Source organism: Hylobates moloch, unplaced genomic scaffold (genome assembly GCF_009828535.3).
Source record: "Hylobates moloch isolate HMO894 unplaced genomic scaffold, HMol_V3 SCAFFOLD_18, whole genome shotgun sequence".
In the NCBI taxonomy this organism is placed as follows: domain Eukaryota; kingdom Metazoa; phylum Chordata; class Mammalia; order Primates; family Hylobatidae; genus Hylobates; species Hylobates moloch.
In genome coordinates this window covers 50,408,635-50,420,728 of record NW_026652293.1, presented here as the reverse complement: position 1 = coordinate 50,420,728, position 12,094 = coordinate 50,408,635, and the positions used below count along the sequence as shown (strand labels likewise).

Genomic DNA, 12,094 nt, shown 5'->3' with positions numbered 1-12,094 from the left:
AAGCTCAGTGACTGTCAGTAAAACAGCTGTGTGACAGTCACTTCTTATTCAGGTGCTAAGAATAGGCACTTGGCACAAATGCTTAGTGAACTGTTAAAATGCATCTTTTACTAGGACCCATTTTCCCAAGGAAAGATGTTTTAAAATACAATATTCAAAATGATTTATACTATTGAGTGCCTCTTATGTATTTGCAGTTTGACAGATATTTTCAGCTCCTTGTCATTTCTTACCGCGCAGAGTTAGAGGCAACATTGCACATTTACTAATTCTCCTTCAGAGAACAATTTAAAAACTAGCCCTATGTAATTCTGAGCTAGAATAATGTTATTTGCATGGTTAGCGTTAAGTCAGCACTTAACTGACAAATCAGTCCATTAAGTAACATGAGATTTTCACACATTATAAATATTTAAGGGGGGAAAAAAAACTAAAGAAGAAACAGTAGTGACTTTAAAATTTTCCTCTTAAATACTGCTCAGAGTGTGGATTTGTCTCGTTTATTCTGTCCAGAAGATACAGAAAAGTACTTTCGTTATTACATGCAGTTTAATTAGAATTTATGAATATCTTTATGCATGTGGAAATATATATTTAGATCACTAAAGGGGGGGAGTGAGTAGGGGGTACGAGAAGTAAATTAGGCATTTTTGTGTAAATGAGTAGGTCATAAACTTAATTTCAACCTACTGTTAAGATAAAATATTAGTATATCATGAGAGCTGTCACTGGTTTATCTCCCTTTCTGTTGAGTCAGTTATATTGCTTTGCTTTCACATTACAGTGATACCAACTGTTATAATTCTGAAAAGAGTGCCCTTGGCAAACATTTCTCTCTATAGATTGTGAAGAAAATATCAAACTCTAGAAGATGAGGTAGTGCATTATAGGTAGATGTCCACTAGCTGTCCTTAGTGACTGCATATTGCATTGCTTTGTAATTAAGTAAGAGATGAAAAGTGACTCGCAGTCTCAGTGGCTGCTCCTGTATGTTTGAGCGTGAGTGTGAGTGTGTGTGTGTGTATGCATGCTCACACATGCACAACCACCCACATCCATGCTCACACAGGGAATATTAGCCAAGAGATGGATTTAGGAGGAACTGAAAGATTATAAGGCTGTGCTTGCATCAGTTTGAAACACTCAAGGGAAGAAACAACCTTAAGATGTGTAAAAATAAAAATGAAAAATAAACAAAGGTAGGACTGCCCACTCAAGTGTAGTTTGAAGCTTAGCGTACTTGGGGCTGTAGAATTGGAGAGCTTAAGATGTCTTCGTGTCAGGAAGAATGTCTTATCCAAGCACGCTCAGATTCTGAACTTTCTCTTGTAAATAAATGAAGAAAACAAACTTTAAAAATCCCCCAGAGGCTTCTTTTTGAAGTAGTTTCCTTGAATTTAACTTCTTATAGCTAATTTGAATAATTCGTTTAGATAAGCCTCTTAAAGCAGATGCATTTAAATGAAGTCAAGGCACATGTCCTTTTGGCTTTGGCGCAAGTTTCAAACTAGCTTTCTTTTGGGCTCAATTAAAAGTCATCTTTAAAAAATACAGATTTATTGTCTGAATGCAGTTCTGATGGTTACGTGGTTCACTGGACAGACAGAAAGATCTAACGCTAAGCAATGCATCTGCCTCTCTGTCTCAATTAATAAACCACAGAATTTATACATGCTATTAATATTCATAGTAATTGTACCGGGTTAAACCCCATCACGTGTGTGTATACACAGAAATGAAACCAGAGTTATACAGTTTTAGAGGAAAATATTGGACAGTTTCTGCTTTGGAGGCTGTTAAAAAGATTCATACAATTTATTGACCACCATTAAGAGAGCTTAAAATGTTAACCTCTAACTATGTATTTTTTTGTTTTAGGAAATGTGCCAGCACATTAAAGAACATAATACTTGAAAGCTTGTTTCACATTTAATAGCAGTAATAGCTGATAGCATAAATAGATGAAAATAATATATCTGCTCATTTTGACATATGTGTCAGTCTAATCATTCTAAATGAGTGTGCTCATCACATGAATCCCTTTCAACCTCTGATTAAAATGTAACATTGACTACAGGATTATAGAGCGGACTTAATTTTACTGACTGTTTTAACAGTTGTCACAGCTGTTGGAAGAAGGAAAGGCAACTGAAACACTCCAAAACAGACAAGGCGAGGAGGGAACAGTTTAGTAAATTTCAGCCTGATCACTGAAGTCCAGACATTGAAAATTTAAGTTCCGTGTTTTAAGATTTGTGTTTGGAGCTACACAAGTTTTATTTTGTACGTTTCACTCTTTCTGTTTCAGGGTATTCATGTTTTTTCTTTTTCTCATCTCTTCTTTCTAAAATCTATACTAATTAAAAAACAAGACAATCCCAAAGTAATTCCATAATGTCAAATTATAGGTGATAAAATAGGCAGAAAGGAAAAATTTATACAGTAACAGTAACAACAACAAAAAAGCCGAAATCAGAGGGGATGCCTTTTTTTTAGGGAATGATAAGAGCTTGGCTAAGTCACTTTAGATGTGATATTATTTGAGAACTCTGAACAGACACTTTAACTTTATTTTTTCAAGTAAGAATACTTCAACTCTAGACTTGGAGCTCACATGACTTTTCTTCATGTTTTGTTTTTTATTTTTTCCCTACAAATCTTGAAAACACCTGCAGCCTTAAAGGTATGTGGTGTTGGTGGGGTTTTCAGATGATTTCTCTGTAAACTGCTTGAAGTGACAACCAGCTGCAATTAGTTGTGAGCCTTCTTGAGCTGTAGTCTTGTAACCTTGCCCATTACATTACTAAAGTGAGCGGATTAATTCTATTTTCCTAAAAATTAAATAATCACTGTACATGTTCCAAACTATATATAGTTGAAATGGCCAGATGATGAGTATTATGTAACATATGATTTTCTCCTTGAAGTAAACAACAAAAAAACAACTGTTCCTGAGTTAATGAAATATATGTTGAATGGGAGTGGTGGATAAATGATGGGTATCCCATGTTTCACTAGCCCTTTGTGTCAGGGTATTTATGTATTACCCTATACACATTTGGTGGTAAGTTTAAAAATCCCTTTTATATAGAAAGGACTAAAAAGCAGCTTTCGTTTCCTGGGCAGAGCTAAGGGTGATGGTGTTGGCTGTTTCTTCTTACAGTGATGGTTTCTCTTCTTAATGTGTTTATGGCACTGCTGCTTTATTTACTGAGCCTAGTGTGTTGCAGCGGTAATTAACCCATGTTATTAGCAAAGCCCTTGTGGATATCCATTAATTCTCTTGCATGGATGATCATTTTTCTAGTGTTTTCCCCAAATAAGGTATCATTGTTCTGTTTTTTTTTTTTTTCCTAAATTGACGGCCTTTGATATATTTCTTTGATTTAATCTGACCTGTAATATATATTGGCCATTTTATAAAGAATAATAATTAATTCAGCTTTTAAAAATGCTAATAGAAGCAAGAGGAAAGACTTTTTTGTTGTTGTTCTTTTTAAAGTGAAAAAAGAAAAGAAAAGAAAAGGTTTAAAAATAATGCAGGAAATCAGTTTTAACTCTAAATTTTTCAGATCTTAAAATTTATAATAATTTATATCTTTGAGGTATTTTAATCAGTTTTTTTCTTACTTAGTTAATAACACTTTAGGCATTTTTGTAAAATATTGAGCCAGCAGAAAAATACTTGTGCTTCCTGGCTGAGAAAAGATAAGGACCATCTCATTAGCCGGGCCATACTTTTGCAATTAATTTTAGATACCTGGTGCTATTCATCAAAGAGGGAAGCTAACTTCTCTATGATTCTATTTAACAATACTTTCACAATACCTCACTCCTGCAAGAATTACAGACAAAGAAGAAACCGTTCCTTTGGAAGGTAGGCATAATGCCCAATCTCAAGTCCGTATCACTTACGAAAAATTCCTCAACATTTGTTTTAGCTCAATGACTAAACAAAATATTTATTTGTCTTATTTGTAAAGTGATGTTAAGCACTGAAGGTTTTGCTTTATATTATTTTATAAAATAAATTATATGCTGATGAGAGATACTTTTTCATACAAATGGCAATTAATAGCAATGATTTCTAGTAACCAATTAATATCAAATAAACTTTTTAGCATCACCTATCCAGCTTTTAGAAATAAGAGGAGAGGATCTGAGGGATCTCAGTAGAACTTTAGAGTCATTGCAGCAGATAAGCTTTGCTCTGAATTGTGCTTCATAGCAAATTCGTGGAAGAGAGAAACAATACAATGTTGATCTGTTATAAGTGCGTATGAGCTCCGGCCCTAGCCAGCTCTCTGGAGAAAATCTTTGATTACACTGGCCCAGTTTGTTCAGTTTTTATCTCTTTTACATCCACTGGCATTGTATTAAATTGTCATTGTCCTAAAGCACAAGAGATAGAAATGAATTGCAGTTCTCTACATTGTCTGACAGTGAAATATTTAGCCTCTCTTTCTCCAATCATACTTATGTGTACATTTGATAGTGCAAGGATGACACCAAGCATCTCTGCTGCTTGACAATCTTTCCATTGCATTTTGTATGTTTTTGTCATTGATTTTTTTGATAGCCATGTGTATGTGGATATACATGATCTATACTATTATTAATAAATAAATACACACATGGTACTTTAAAACTCAAAGCAGTCGATAGGATACACAGGAGTATATTTGTGTGCATGTATAGTATGCATGTGAAATATGCATGTATGTGGGAAGAGGTAATGTATATGTAGATTATAGGTAAGCTGCTAAAAGTATTCATGTACATTTATATAATAAAGTAGAACTCAAGTATTATTCTAATCAGTTAGTTGCCAGTTAAATTTGCCAGGCATGATTTTAACCTGGAATTGGTATTTCAGGTATTTACAGATCTGATTTTAAACTGAGTTTATTTAACTACTGTGTATTAGACAGGTAACAGGTAACCTAGTGAGTCAATTTGTTTCTGATTTTAGAATTTTCACATAATTGTCATTCATGTATTCAGTATCTAGAAATCATAAATAATTTTTAAAATAGGAAAGAAACTACTGATATTAAATGTATAATTTAATGGTTTAGGCCCATATCCAAGAAACAATTTTGAATTAGCTCTTGGCTACATTCTTTTCTTACACAATTGGGCCTGACAAATACATCTTAATGTAAAGCGTGATAGCTTTCAAACAAATGCAAAATATGAATTTCATTTATCTGCACTACATAAACATATCATTTGCTCTTTTTCTGAAAGCAAATATATAAAATTAATAAGTATTATATTTCTATAAAGTACATTATAGATTTCAGAATTATTTAATTTTATTCTAAGAGGTAAGTTTAGAAGTCTGTGAATTTACTTAGTAAATGACTGTTGAGAGAAAGCACTTATGCAATTGCTTTTTCTATTCTAATTCTTGTTCTAATTCATATTCTTTTTAAAATTCCTAGATTCATTGCCTACCTTTATTTATTTGCATAACATTTTAACAAATTTACTGCTCTTGCGTTTTTTAAAAAATTCTGCTAACCTCTTCTTTATGCCAGTCTATCAGATCAAAGTTAGCTCCTTTATTATCTGAGGGTGGGAAATGACAGCCTTTTGAAGGATTTACCTGGCCTTTTATTCTTGTTTCAAGTTCATTTTTAGACTTGTTCTTTGTAAGGTCTAGGAAACCTTAGCTAATAAAATAATTTCCATTCAGAGTTGTAGCACACACATCTCTCCACTCTACTTTTTCTTTCCAGAAGTGACACATGTTTCTTGTTCTATGATTTGGACAATATTTCTCAGTATTTTCCAAATGTGTTTTCTAATCAATTATCCAGGATTTTCCAAATGTATCTTCCAATCAATTATCCAAAACTATTGAATTGAGAGAGTTTAGATTTATTGAGTGTTGTATATATGTGTGTATATACACAAATTTCCCCTTATAATGTTTAAAAATAATTTTAAATGTTTGAGGGAAACTTGCTTTTGACGTTTTGATTTCTTCAAATGATATGTCATTTTAATTTATGACAATGCATGTATACTTCGAAGGTAACTTACTAAGGCAAGACAATGAAAGAAAAGGTACAGTTTTAAAGAAATTGGCTTCTTTCTGGTCAAAGTCCATTTTAGTATACTTGCATAGATCTATATGTGCATTTGAATATAGCTATAAACCACACAACACTAACAATTAAAAATACAACCTATGGCTATATGGAATTCTTTCAAACAATATAGAAAAGGAAAACACTTGGTTTTGGCATTTAAAAAATTTTAGATACTTATTAAATTGCCAAAACTTACAGGGAGCCTACTTCAGATTAGATTAAATTCTAAAAGAAGAACTGAAAAGTACGTTTATATTTTAATTATAAAAAATAGTCTTTGTCATATATATTCCTCTGTGACTTCTCATTTTTTTTTAAGTGAAACAAAATTTCATATATACTTTTCATCATTTTGGTTGGAAGTACACATTATGTGTAATATACTTTGGCAGGACTTACCTAGCCAAAGAAAACAAATTAATATTGGGCATACTGAGGGCCGTCAGGCATATCACAGACACGTCAATTTAACTTTGCTTCATTATACACCTTTTCTGCAAACAGTTGGCTAAGATGGTACTAAATAAAAGGGAAGCTACCAATACATTCTCATATCAGATTGATGGCTAGTATAAATGTAATGAAAAAACAGCTTGCTTGCTTACTTATCTTTAAAAATGAACTGTAGGAATACAGATAGCATAGATAACAGTAAGTTTCCAATAAAAAAAACTTAGGTTCATTGAAATTTTTCTACTACCTTGAAAGTAAAATAGGTTTAGAAAGACAAAAGTCTCTGAAGTGGTGAACCTCAGTTGCTCTTATTTGTGAAGTAAATAAAAACTTAAAGAAGTGGAGAATCCAAAGGAACATGGACAATCCACCTTTATCAGGGGACACCTCTTTTTGTTGCACTTTGCATACGTTTCCTGGAAAACAAAAAGAATCTTACGCTTTCTTTTTGTATGACATATTCAATATGCAAAAACAAAAGAAAATTAAAACATAAATTAAGAACTTATGTACAGAAAATAGGCAGAAGCACACGAAATTCTTTTTTTTCCATGATCAGAACAGTACCGTTGTAAATGATAATTCCTTTTTCATCTACTCTAGAAAGATTTTACTCATTTTTCATGGCTTTTGAGAATTTGAACAAAGGACTCGTTAAAGAAATATATATTTTTTTCATACTCACAATGTGAGTTAAAATATCTTAAAAGGATACTTCTCAAAGCAGTTATTATGTAACAATATTTATACAAACTTATGTTGCTTTTAAAATAATCATAAATGCATATTAATCATATATCCAGAACTGCATCCAAAATTAACCAAAATAACAGGTCATATAAAAAATTATAGACTGAGGTACTCATTAAAGAGAAAAAAAATAAACTGTGAGGTTGTTCAATTGATTGCCCTTTGCCCTCCATAATTCCAAATTATCCTAGTACATTAACTTCTCTAAAACTGTAAGATGGGCATGTTAAATTGTATTCATTTTCCCATAAATAAAAGAATATTCTGACAATTTTTAATTTCTTTTCAGCCATTAATCCATTAAAACAGATCAGAAAATTTTGAGGAGGAATCATACCCGTAACCAACTGTTCATGACCAAAGAAAGGGAAAGATGTATATGGTTGGTGAGAACCATGTCTTTTTCCTATGAGAAAATGACTGTATACAGTTGGTGCTGGGTCCTATGAAATGACAGAAACATCCCTTTTATCCATAGACTTGAATGAGACCTGCCTCATCAGTCATGGGATCATAGTGTCACAGATGGAAAAGCAACCATCAGCTGAATTGTACTGAACTACACACTTGGCTAATTCATCTTATTGCTCTACACATCTAAAGGAAGGCTCATTCTGTTCTTGGAGTCTAGACAGCATCAGGAGTTGGGCTCAGGTGGGAGCATGTGGCCGCCTTTTTCTGTTCTCTCTTAGTCATTCAGCAAAGGGAGGTGAGGAACAAATGGACAATTTATGAACAGAAGCTCAGGCAGAGATTCTTTCCTAGGCTCAGGAATTTGTTGTTACTCAGTCATTCAAGTAGATTTCTGATTTCTCTTATGCTCTAGAAATGTCATTGCTATCTTTCATGCTCCAAAGTACTACCCGTAAATGATTAGGTGTGTCTTTCAATTCGTATGAGCCATGACCTAGTTTAAGCATTTTTTAATAGATAGAAATGGAGAACAGATCATCTATTTACGTTAATGTGAATGATGATTCTTTTTTCATGCCTTTATATTGAACTATTCAGTTGGTTAAGTCTGAAGAATAAGACAAATAATAAGAGGTTAAAAACTCAAATTGTATTTTTTTATTTCTTTATTTTCTTATAGTGAACAAAACTTTAATGTCTAGAGCATTTATGAGGGTTTTAATGATTGGAAAATCTATCCTGAGAATGTGGTCACCATATGTGACAGCCTTGCTTTCTATCTTGTCTTCAGTTTCTGGGGTAAGTTCGGTGATATTGTCTATTGTCTTCCTTTGCTTACATTATAGAACTTCTGTGCTGCCACATTGAGATAACCTGAAGTGTGGGGGGAATGCCTGCTCAGTTTTAAAACACTTTCCTAAACACCTTCCCTTCCTCTATCCCAGCAGTATTTTCCTTTACAATTTCCGTTTCTATTCATCTGTTTTATTAAAGGGTCATTTACTTTGGTAAAAGGTAAGTGCATGATATTCACCCATATTTGCATACAGAGTACACTTCATTTTCCCTCTGAATTCCAGAGAGATTGCCTTCAACTTTTTATATTTGTTTTTCTTTTTGTTTCTGTTTGTAGTGCATTCTAGTTGAGTGCTTTTATAGTGTTTTCTTGATTGTTGTCAGTTTGGGATACTGGAGGCTGACATTTTTGCTAAGTTAATGTCACAGCAGAAAAGCCTATGGTAAACTGGAATCTGGCTGTAGTGCATAGAAGATACAACTTATGTTTGATTGTGTGTAAATACAGTTAGTTAGTTGGGGGTTTATCAGATAGCTTGGCAGAAAGAGAGAGGAGCACTACAAACTGTTTTCAGTTAACTGTGCTGTTCATACACCTGATAAGATTGAGAGAGCTTTTCGAAATGCTGATAGGCTTTGAATAAGAAAAGAATAATCACTTCTACTGGCACCAGCTTATCAGGAATGAAGTAAAATGCCAACACTTTTACATTAGCAAAAGTAAATGTTTTAGACACTCTGTGCCTTTTTCATCCAAGTTAAATAGGAGGGGTGCTTTTGAGTGTGCTGTTATGAATAGAGGGATTTATTACCTTGACGAAATTACAGGTGAATATGTTGATAAAAGAAACTTCAGCATCAACAGCAGCTTCTTTGATAAGCAGGTGCATCTCTGCTGTACATTCTCTGGAGAAATTAAGTACTCCTTTCTCCACTCCAATTCTATTAAACATCATTTCTGATGTTAGGAGATGCAGTTATGCCCTATGTCAATCCAGTCTCCCTCTTTTCTCAGCAGATGGGTTACAGGTATTTGAAACTTAGCTGATCAGACTTGTAAAATGCTAGTGTGCTCTGGTTAAATAAGTTAGGGCATCTGTGAGTTGTGCTGAACAAGCAAACTTCTACAGGGAGAAATCTTTTTTTTTTTTTTTTTTTTCAAGAAAGGAATGAGATCAATTATAAAGTTAGGATTCTTTAATGAGAAGATAAATGTATTTGTCCAAGTAATAGTCCATCTTAAAGCACCTCCCTTTGAAAAAAGAGATACTGGTTTTTTTCTTCAATATAAACCATTAACTCTCCCAGTTCTGCCATTTTCTCTTCTTTGTAATTTGACGCCTACAAATAATTTGGCGTATTCAGATTTGATAAATGATAGTGCAAGAGCAGATTGATTGATTTTGGATTACTATTGATTACTCTCAATGAGATCACTGTGACACACTCGAATCAATAGTATTCGATTAAGCAAGGCACCACCGTTCTATACATTCAGCAGCAGTGGGGAATTCAGGAACAGAATGTTCACAAGCTGATAAATTGACAAAGCGTTCAGCTTCAAATAGCCCTTTGTTCAGCACTAGTTCCTTAAAATATATTTCATTGGAAAGTTCGTTTTTGCAACTCGGGACCTTTCTGTGGAAGAAAGGTCATCAGTTTAAGGTTTATTAAATTTTAACTAAAAACAACTGGGCTCCATTTAGGTGTAAAATAATTTAAGTACTTACTGCAGGCAACCTTCATGCTTTTGAGCTGTTGCTCAAAGGTTTCATTCTTTTATGAAGATGTCAATTGTAAACATAAAAATGCATCACTGGAAATGTAATGGTTTAAGATTCAACGGAAATAAAAATTCCTGCCCGAGGAAAGCACTATAATCAAAATAAGGTGGTCTTCACTTTCTTCAGAAGTGGGCAAGCTTAGCAGCAGTGCTGGGAGGCAGCAGCAGGTAGTGCACCTTGATCAAGCGCACAGCTGCTTATATTTTTCTCCTTCTCATCTGAGGGTATTCATCATGTCGCCAATACATGCAAAACACTAAATATCATTTGATCTGAAAACCGCCACTACTGCTGATACACTGAAATCTTTTTGTCCTGAGTAAACTTACAAAGTCGCTGGAAAAAAAAAAAAATTATCCATGTCTCAAATCCTTTAGTCAAGGACCTCAAGGATAAGATTTTCTATCATATTCCATTATTGTGCAGTCTTGGCACTTGGAATGAAGCATTTGCTCTTCCATTATATAGCATTGCTAAGTGGCTTCACCAAAAGGGGACGATATAGTAAACATGCCGTTGAATAAGTAAATGTTCTTACATGCAAAAAACTTCATTTCACATGAAACGTTTACCACTAGGGCCTGTGTACCCAAGCCCTTAATAGGTTCTAGTCTTAAAATAGATAAGTTCTCTCATTTTGATACTAATTAAAAAATTGATGTAGCTTTCTGAGGGAAAAAGCAATAGGAAGGTCAAGTTTGAAATCATAAAATTCCTTGATGAAACATCAGACTTTTTTGAATGAAAGCAAGGTAATGGGATTCTAATTATATTAGAAAGAATCATGTGAACTTGCCATTTTTGTAGGTCAAACAATGGTCAAATATCAGTAATTTCATATGATTCAACACAATAATTGAATTTATTTCTCTACCGTTCATATTCCATAATCAAATCGAAAGCAACAACTATTTTTTTATTATTTTTCTGATGGGCTGTCACAGATGATGGGAGACACATGAATTCTATATACAATTATACCAAGTATATCATAATAACATTTTTGCAACTTTTTTTCTCTAATATCATTAAAGAGCTGCCAAGTATAAAGTATTGTACACACTGAAAAAGTGTGCATTTATCTGATATGTCCTCTGTGGTTGCTTAGATGCTTTTGAGAATCCATGTAAAATTTGCATCTGCTGAGGAAGACCATGTCACAAATGCCAGAGAAACCTCCTATTAGAACACAGTAGTGACTCCCTAGAAAGAGCACATTGCTAAGGGTAAATAGTTTCAAAACAAATTGGGGAAAAGATAACAACACCTCAAATATTTCATCCTCACATTCATTCGTTAAGAGAACCTTAATATGCTAGTTAGTGCTTTTTGTGCTTCCCCCAGAGAAGTATTAAAACTGTGCTCCATGAAGTCTGTGCACCACTGTGGAGCGGGCAGCTGCAGAACTCCCCGAGTTGGCAGTGGAGCCCAGGATGCTTTATTGGCTATTGCAGTCAGGAAAGGTGCTCCAGGAGATGTAATAAAATGATCCCAGAGCCACCATTTGACCCCCCAGATGTGCAGCTCCTGTTGGAGCTGTCCTGCAGTGGCCAGTAGGAGCTTTCTTTAACCACCTGCGGGCAGAAACTGGCTCCCAGATAGGAAGGAAATTGGCTCGGTCGATAGGTAGGAGGGAGGGGCTCTGATGCCACACTAGAAATGTCAGCACAAAGTGCTTGTGTTAACTTAGGGTCACGTCAGGACTCAGTACGTTTTTCTCATTCTGGGTAAATGCACGACAGCTTACATCTTGTTTCAACGAGAAGGGTGGGCATCGTTTACTGAAACTTGATTGAG

The 12,094-nt window shown here is 34.1% G+C and overlaps 1 protein-coding gene across 9 annotated transcripts in view; it reads left to right on the top strand.

The window, feature by feature from the left end:
• The window catches only part of ESRRG (estrogen related receptor gamma), a 595,534-nt gene that overhangs the window by 367,715 nt on the left and 215,725 nt on the right, over positions 1-12,094 (top strand). Inside the window, exons 1-2 of one of the 9 annotated variants that reach the window (XM_032136357.2) lie at positions 7,863-7,958; positions 8,398-8,516. The exons of 7 other annotated variants lie outside the window; for them this stretch is intronic. The gene's annotated coding sequence lies outside the window, so the exon portion shown is untranslated. Of the gene's footprint in view, positions 1-7,862; positions 7,959-8,397; positions 8,517-12,094 lie in introns of those variants that run through there. One more of the 9 variants, XM_032136356.2, reaches the window with a different exon arrangement.